Source organism: Silene latifolia, chromosome 1 (genome assembly GCF_048544455.1).
Source record: "Silene latifolia isolate original U9 population chromosome 1, ASM4854445v1, whole genome shotgun sequence".
NCBI lineage: Eukaryota > Viridiplantae > Streptophyta > Magnoliopsida > Caryophyllales > Caryophyllaceae > Silene > Silene latifolia.
In genome coordinates this window covers 84,316,894-84,326,257 of record NC_133526.1, presented here as the reverse complement: position 1 = coordinate 84,326,257, position 9,364 = coordinate 84,316,894, and the positions used below count along the sequence as shown (strand labels likewise).

The following is a 9,364-nucleotide window of genomic DNA, read 5'->3' as shown; positions in this document are numbered from 1 at the left end:
TAGGAAAAAGCCTCTAAATGCTTAGATTCCTATAAAACCGTAACAAACACAACAATACGCCTAGGACAACAAATATTAGCTTATGACACTATGATAAGTGCTAAATATCAAATAAAATGGACCTAATATAGGGGATGAAAGTATATAAAATATGCACTTATCAAACTCCCTCAAGCTAAACCCTTGCTTGTCCTCAAACAAGAAACCAAATCCCATCAATTGCAATATCCAAACAAGCTAAGCATAATGATTTTTGAAACCCGAAACAACTTGGGCAAGGAATAAAGCAAAACATGGATGAGATTTACACGACGGCGTAGCATAGAAAACTTTGAATGAACCTTTAAGCTCTTGCGCGATCTTGTGACTTATGGACTCTCACGGGGCACTCAACTCTTTTTATGTGAAAGGACAATTATGCGAATGATCACTCAACTATCCTCGACTTATAAAAATGTGCCCGCAATCTAATATGGTAAACAATCAAGACTAGCAAGCCAAAACAATCAAATGCAAGCATGATAAAGAAGCCAAATGGGTAGGAAGAAGGCAATATGTAATGGGTAAGAAGGGGGAACAAATGAATTATGGATTGTGGAGCTAATGTCAAGCTAGCAACAACCAAATTGTAAGGATGCTCAAACCCAATTCTAACCCAATTTTGCAATTCAAATCATAAGAAAACTCTCCAAAATATGTGAATAATGCATGAGAGTTTTTCACATCAACTTCTTCTTCTCTTTTTCTTTTTTTTTTCAATGCATACTTCTTTTTTTCATGATTTTTCTCATTCATTCAGTTTTTTCCATCTTCATTTTTTTTTTTCATTTTCTTTCATTTTCCAATTTCATCACTTCAACTTTTTCATTTTTTTTTCTCTTCTTTTCTTTTTTTTTTCTTGAGAATTAAGACCAAGCTCACATGATTTTCAAACTTTGAAACAAATCCCAATTGAGCACCCAAACAAGACCAAACAAGCTACTAGCTCAACAAGGTAGGCAAGTTATAATGTAGCTAGGGAAAATTTGTTTGTGAAGGGGTCAAGAAGGCAACTATATTCATGTGAATGGCTCCAAAATGCTATAACAAGTGAATGCATGCTTACCAAGAGATGACATGAGAACCATACTTGTGCGTTTTGATGAAACACACATTATAAGGAGACACCTACACTCACCTAAGAGAGACCGGATATGGATGCATCGGTCAAAGAGAGGCTCTACCTTACCATTTTGTAGCTTGCCACAAGTCAAGATCAAGCCTATTCGGTTCATTCTCCATCTCCCACCTACTATGTCAAGACATCCCCATGTAGCTAATATCCCAACATGAAAGAAAAAAATCATTAGAAATAAGCCATTATTAGGATAAGCAAAGAGGAAAGTAGGCAACAAGCAAGCACAAAGCAAAAATTTCTCTCAAAAATTTTCAAATTTCCTACACTACATGCAAACTAAACTATATGCAAATGCAATATCTCCCCCCAAGCTAAACATCACATTGTCCTCAATGTGCCAACTATCAAATCACCCAATCAAACCATAAAAATGGCTCAAAGCACAAAACAAGAAGGACTAGAGGTTATGTTTAATGGGATGCAAGATCTAAACTAATATGCAAAGCAATGAAAAACATACTCGACTTGCCAATCTCCCCCAAGCTAGCATGAATTCGGGGGATGAAGATGTTTCTTTGTGATTAAGGTGAAGAATTATAGAAAAACGGAAGAGAAAGGAAGAGAAAATACCATCGGGTGTGAAAATGATCGAAAGAATTCGATCCCCTTTTTTTACCCGTATAAAGAGAAGGCCAGAAAGTCACAGAACCACGACCCCGATCGGGGCCACCAACCCCGATCGGGGTTGACCACCTCTTCAGGTTTTGACTCTTTTCCGCATTGATTTAATTCCTTCTCGTTTCTTGAAAACCACGTCCCCGAGCGGGGTTGTTGCATGGGGAAGCGTGCCAAATTTACTTCTAATTCTTCTTCCTTCATTTTCACCTAAAAATCACAAAAAGAAACATCATCAAGTCGAACATTTTTATTACTAATCTACTAAAAACAATAAATTGCAGAAAATTAAAAACAAAAAGAAATAAAAGCAGTAAAAAGCTTGGGTTGCCTCCCAAGAAGCGCTGGTTTAACGTCCCGCACGACGTAAGAAGCTATTTGATTCAATTTTTGTTCTAGAGCTTGCCACCAACCAAGCTCCATTTCATAGCTATCTTTGCATTCCGCAACCATTTGAAATTGTTCAAATAAAATTTCCTTTTCTTCTTGGCACTCATAGCATTAGTGCCCTTAGAATCGTCACCTACAAAGCAAACAACACCCATATCGTCCTCGAACGGATCCGTTAGTGAGGATCCAAGCATAGTAGAGGCATAAGAAGAGTCCACAGTGCTAAATAAATAACCAGACTCTTGTAACATTGGGCTTCTAATGGTGTTGTTTTTGCTAAAGGAAACCCGGTCATCACCCACTTCCAACGTCAACCTCCCATTTTTCACATCAATTAACGCACCCACGGTGCGTAAAAATGGCCTACCTAATATAATTGGGGTTTGTGAGTCCTCGGCCATATCAAGTATGAGGAAGTCAACGGGTATGAAAAACTTGCCAACTTTGACGGGAACATCTTCTAAGACACCTAAAGGTCGCTTTAAAGAACGGTCCGCCATTTGCAATGTAATACTTGTGCATTTTAAAGCACCCATGTTAAGTTTTTCACAAAGGGAATAGGGCATGACACTTACACTAGCACCTAGGTCGCAAAGGGCCTTATCAATGGTATATTTGCCTATAGTGCAAGGAATAGAATAGCTACCGGGGTCCTTAAGTTTCGGGGGAGACTCGTTTTGTAAGAGTGCACTACACTCTTCGGTGAAAGTTATGGTCTCAACCTCATTGAAGGATCGCTTCTTTGAGAGGATTTCCTTCATAAACTTTGCGTAAGAAGGGACTTGGGTAAGCAATTCCATAAACGGGATGGTGACTTGCAAATTCTTACAAACTTCCAAAAATTTAGCAAACTTACCTTCCTCCTTGTGCTTTGCTAGACGATAGGGAAATGGTACTTGAACAACTTCTTTGGGAGGAGCATCCTCCACATCTTTCACTATCTCTTTCTCATTCTCCTTGGGAGCATCCACTTTCTTTGAAACGGCATCACTCTCCTTAGCATTAGGAGAGATTTCTTCAACAACCACCTCATCACTTTCTTTTGGCATCGGAGACCCAACATCTTTAGCATCAAGCTTGCTCTTCCTCTTTAGCATCAACAATTGATGAGGAAATGGCACACGATCTTTAACAATAGGCTCTTCACTAGCCTTCTTTTTGTCATTTCCCCCAAGCTTAGCCTTTTTAACAACCACCTCATCATCCAAAGTCATGGATGGCCCATCATAGCTTGAACCACTTCTCAAGGAAATAGAATTAACGGTTTCATGTGGTTGCTCACCTTGGGGAGGTAGTTGACCATTCTTCCTTTGAGAATTAGAAGCGGCTAATTGAGCCACTTATTGTTCCAACATCTTGACCACGGCACTATGAGCTTGATCATTCTTTTGAATTTGAGCCAATAGTTCCCTTTGCATTTGGATGATCATGCCCTCGAGCTTACCCACTCCTTGATTGTTTTGTTGGCCATTTTGTGGTGGATTTTGTTGGTAATTGTTTTGTGGGGGCCTTTGTTGATTTTGATAACCCGGCGGAGGGATATACTTTTGTTGTTGAGGAACATAGGCATTTTGTTGTGGTGGAGGTTGACGGTTAAGCACATTGTTGCTAGTGTAAGACAAGTTCGGATGGAATTTTGAATTCGGGTTATAAGTGTTGGAAAATGTACCCGGTGGATATGAACTTTGTCTAAAAGCTTGAAAAGTATTTACCTCTTCAATGGGGGCTCGGCAATGAGCGGCATAATGACCCGCACCTCCACAACCGTCACAAACGATGATTTGGCTCGCTGAAGACACAATATTGAGTTGTTGAATGGAATCTTTAGCATCTCTTTCCGCCAATTGTTGTTGGAGCAAGGCAATTTGAGCTAGCAAAACGGAGTTGTTGGAGGATTATTCTTTACCTTTAGATGGCACAACTCGAGAATTGACATATTGGGCGTCATGGATCGCCATAGATTCGATCGTGGAATGAGCAAGATCGGTGTCAATTTGATCAAACCGCCCATTGTTGGCGGAATCAAGAATCCTTCGCGACTCGGCACAACATCCATTGTAGAATGTTATTGCTAGAAACCAATCATCTAGCCCATGATGTGGGCATTGCCTTTGAAGCTCTTTGTACCTCTCCCAAGCTTCATATAAGCTCTCAAGAGCTTGTTGACGGAATCCGGTGATTTGGCTCCTCAAAGTTTGAGTTTTCTCCGGTGGAAAAAACTTTTGATAAAAAGCAAGAGCCAATGTCTCCCAATTGGTGATTCCCAAGGTGGTGCGGTCAAGGCTATTGATCCAAAGCTTGGCCTTGTCCTTCAAAGAGAAAGGGAAAAGTATTTCCCTTATTTGGGCTTGGGTGACGCCCGTTTGACGGATCATGGAGCAATAATCACAAAAGTTTTGCACATGCAAATTGGGATCCTCCAAAGGACTTTCCCCAAATTGCTTCCTCTCCACAAGGCTAATGAAAGCCGGCTTGATCTCGATTTCCGGCGCGGTGATTTGAGTGGTTGTGATTCCGGCCGGAAGCATGACCGCGGTCGGCTTTGAGTGATCGGAAAGTTTCACCATCTTTTTGGTAGTAGATGGTGGTGGTGGTGGAGTTGATGAATAAGAAACCTCCTCCTCTTCAAGAACCTCTAGATCGTCTAATTAAGACTTTCTAGCACTTTCAACTTGTATGGGAGAAGTGGCTTCTTTCACTTCCTTCCAAAATCGTCGTCTTCTCCTAAAGGTTTTCTCGGGCTCGGAATCCGGTGAAAGCAATTCTCCACTACGAGAGGACCTGGGCATAAGACAACAATTCCTAGGAAAATGATAAGTAACGGTCTCAAGGAACAAGTGTTCCTCAAGACAAAATAAAACAAGATAAAAATCGACAATTCAAAATGTAATAAAACCGTTTCCCCGGCAACGGCGCCAAAATTTGATAGGTGTATCACGTACCTATGCAAAAATAATTTCCCTACACACAAGTTAATGTAGTAATAGGGTTCGAACACAAGGAAATGGGAATTACGTCGTGAATTGCTATGGGTGGATTTTTATCAAGGTCAATTACGTTTTGGGTTTGGTTTGTTTGGTTTGATGATTAATGAAAATTGCAATGTAAATAATATGATAAAAGATAGTCTAAAGGGTTCGGGTCACTCATGCAAAGGTAAACATATGAACATGATAAACTTGATACTAATAATCTTGTCAATTACTTAGGCTTAAAGATACCCACCTTACGGCATTAGTATCAACCATAGACCGGGTCCTAGAAAAACTCTCGTCCATGACTAGGTCGTCCTACCACACATGCTTAGTCTAATTCAATTACGTGCCTCTTGACTTTAGAATGAATAAACAAGTTTTAATCTACGACTACGGCCGATAATCAAAGATTAAGCGTAACAAAGCAAACATGTGATGGAAGCAATTGATCAAAATTATTATAAACTTTATTTAATAATATTATATGTTTGATTTTGCATGGCTCCCCTAGCCTTTAGACTAGAGAATTTAGCTACTCATACTAAGATGTAAAATGTAAACTAAATTGTAAGGAATTTTGAACATGGTTATATGATTTATACTAATTAGGTGATATAACATATGAAAAGAGAAAAACTAAATAAATATGAAATACTTGACTATGATAACTATGTGATAACTAAAGCAATGATGTAAATTGTAAACTTGTAATAAGAAATACCTTATAAAAGAGGACTTGTATGGAAGAACAACCAACTAATAACCTAAAGATTGAATAACAAATGCTTGAGAATCTCTTGAAATACAAAGTGTTGAAAGATTAACTAAGGAATGCTTAAACAACTTAAACTTGAAATGAAATCTAATGAGAGAAAACTTATAATGCTTGAGGCTTAATGTAGTAAACTTGGACGTAAAATGGGATGGAAAAGACCTTGGAACACCTCTCCTATTTATAGGAGAGGATAAAGAAACGTAAACGAGCAAGATGCATGCGGCCCCGATCGGGGTCGTGTGTTTCCGGGTATTTTCGCTTAATTCCTCACTTAATTGCTTGAGGAATCCTAAGTGCGTGAGTAATGACCCTTAATGCACCCGGGTAAATGCTCCATCTAACATCTTTAGAGCTCCCAAAAAGCATCCTAAGCATGTTGGAATCTTATGCTTTCCACCTTGACTTGGACTTGAACATTTGGGCTTTGACTTTGTTTGTTGGCAACATTTGCATTACTCAAACTAATCCATCAAATTTCTCCATGCAAAAACCAATCCAATGCTCCATGCTTAGTCCAACACTTGGTCTTGTTTAGCTTAGTGAACTTGGTGTATAAAATGGTAGGGAAAAGCCTCTAAATGCTTAGATTCCTACAAAACCGTAACAAACACAACAATACACCTAGGACAACAAATATTAGCTTATGACACAATGATAAGTGCTAAATATCAAATAAAATGGAGCTAATATAGGGGATGAAAGTATATAAAATATGCACTTATCACTCGTCATTCACACAACCCAACCCAATTATTCAATTCACACAGCCCAACCCAGTTATTTAACCCACCCAAATTTCAACAAACCCCAACCACCCTCTATCACCAACAACCACCCTAATGCCTCTCCAAGGATCGTCGACGGATCTCAGACCACCGGCGACAATGAATGCCCAATCGCCGGCGACGAGATTATCATAATTGAGATTAGCCATAATCGAGATTGGCCTTCCCTGACGCACCCTCAGAACCAATTTACTCACCTTGCAACCTCACCAGCACCACCACCAGACGTCGACAACGACTAATGTCACCATAGAAAAGGTCGGTAAAGGCGTTTACCACCATCGTCGATTCATTTCTGGTCGCCGCTTATCAACCAATACTATACTTCATCCTCTTTGACGCATCACAAAACTCATTGTCATGCCGACGGAGCTCCGACAATATCCTCACCGGAAATAGTAATATTCCACTGGTACCATCACCGTCGTCAATGGAGCGCCGACAATATCCCCCCCTTCGTTTGTTTCCCGTTATTTCAACGTATCTACACCAATTGTTGATGTATCTAACCACTAATTTAATGTATCTTCATATAGATACACAAAATTAATGACTAGGTGCATAAAACTTGTTCCAGATACATAAATATATTAACCAGATACATCATTTTTGTGTTTTCCAAATCGGAGATTTTGGTGTGTAGGTGAGCGATATTGTTGGCAGAGGGAGTAGGGACGTCTTCAAGGGAGGGAATTCGGTGCTATTAAATGAATCAGAGGGAGTTTTATCATTAAATATTAAATTTGGAGGTGTTTGATGTCAGCCATTGATGATAATTAGGTTAATTCTTGATTATTTTGGGGGCTTTTCTGGGGAAATGATTCGGAGAGCAATGAAGAGCGTAAGAGTAGTAGCCTACATGGATGGATTCTTTCCGGCGACGACTGCCGGTGGTGGCTGGGAATGGTTGTGTCGTGTAGTGGTGGTGATGGATTGAGACAAGAGGTGGTGTTGGCTGTGGATCAGATGAGAGAGAGGAAAGTTGAAATGTGATTGAGACAGAATGCGAGATGATGTTTGGTTGTGAGCGACGCGCGTAAAATTTTATTATAAATTTCGTTCTCACCGTTCTCACCGAGTGTTCGTTCTCACCGGATCTATACATATATATGTGTGTGTGTGTGTGTGTGTGTGTGTGTGTGTGTGTGTGTGTGTGTGTGTGTGTGTGTGTGTGTGTGTGTGTGTGTGTGTGTGTGTGTGTGTGTGTGTGTGTGTGTGTGTGTGTGTGTGTGTGTGTGTGTGTGAGAGAGAGAGAGAGAGAGAGTTAAAGTATGTCATGGTTGGATTGCATCATAAGTTGTTTGGTATATGGTGGAATAGGATGTGTAATGTTCGGTTAAGGTAATCGTGTTATATGCGAGTTAGTGTTAATTGATAGTAATCGGATGGAAATAACCAGTGACGAGTTCCAAGTATACCCTGGACTCGGAACGAGTTGTTGTTTTGCAGGAACGGTTAACCGAATTCGTAATCTTTGACTTTTTTTTAATCTTACTCAACCGAGTACAAGTGCTTACACGACCTAGCAGACCTTACTCGATCTAGTAGTGGGTCACTTTTTCGAAATCGTTGGAAAAAACAGAATCGTGGTTTATTCTGGCCAGCAGGAATCGAGCAACCCCAACTCGATCTAGTAGAGGCTTCTCGATCGAGTGCCCAAGTCACTTGATCGAGTATGTCGCTACAGTACACGGGTTATATCGGGACTCATACTCCTTTTTTCCCCCATTCTTTTCTTATTCTTCCTATCTTTCCAAACCCTAAAATCCTTCTAAACCTTTCTCCTCTCAAAGTTTTGGGTAATTTGTGATTGAATCCTTCTTGTTATTTCACTCAATCTATTTGCAACTCATTCAAGGTAAGATTGTTACTCTTTTTCCTTCGTTTTAATCAATTAGTAGCATGTGAAAGTGTTAATTTTTCCGAAATTTCAATTTATACCCATGGATTTCGCATTATAATTGTTGTATTTTGATAAGAATCACTTTAAATCATTGTTATTGATGTTAGAAATTGTAAAATCAAACCAATTTATGAGTATGTTTGGGCCGAAATTTCTAGGGTTTGTTCTACAATTTTGATTTTTGTTCATCTTTTGCTTATCTAAAGGGGGAAATAGATTAAGGAATGCTATTAGTATCATCTTTGGTGTTTGAATTTGGCTAATTTCACCCGAAATTTCGTCTTAAAACTCCGTCTTAAAAATGGCCCAAAACTGATTTTTGCCTAAATCTTTGTAATAATAATCTTTTTGTGAATTTTACTTTGAGGGGTTAATATCTCAATACTCCTAGCAATTGTGAAAATTTGGTGTTTTGAAGCTTTGAATTGTCTTTTATGAAGTTAGGAGGGTAAAGTGTATTTGGAATTCTTATTTTGTCATAAAAGCTTTACTTCAGTTGACATTTTTCTTCACATGAATCTTTGGAAGTTCACTTATTTATGTAAAAATCCGATTTGTGTGGCTAAAAACATGCTGAAACATATGCCAAGAGACGCAGCTGTGACCCGCCAGAGCAAGAGGTCGAGAGCCGCTGAGCCTGAGGTGGGGGAGGGAAGTCAGGGACCTACTGTTCCACCGGTTTCTGAGTATCCCACCGTAGTCTTTGCTGATTTTAAGCAAAGAGATGCTTTTGTTGAGTTGATT

At 39.4% G+C, this 9,364-nt stretch overlaps 1 non-coding gene across 1 annotated transcript; it reads left to right on the top strand.

Moving 5' to 3' along the window:
• Window positions 1–4,270: 4,270 nt before the first annotated feature.
• Window positions 4,271–4,377, top strand: LOC141619109 (small nucleolar RNA R71). Its single transcript, XR_012531587.1, has one exon. It is a non-coding gene; the product is annotated as a small nucleolar RNA R71 (small nucleolar RNA).
• The last annotated feature ends 4,987 nt before the right edge of the window (window positions 4,378–9,364 follow it).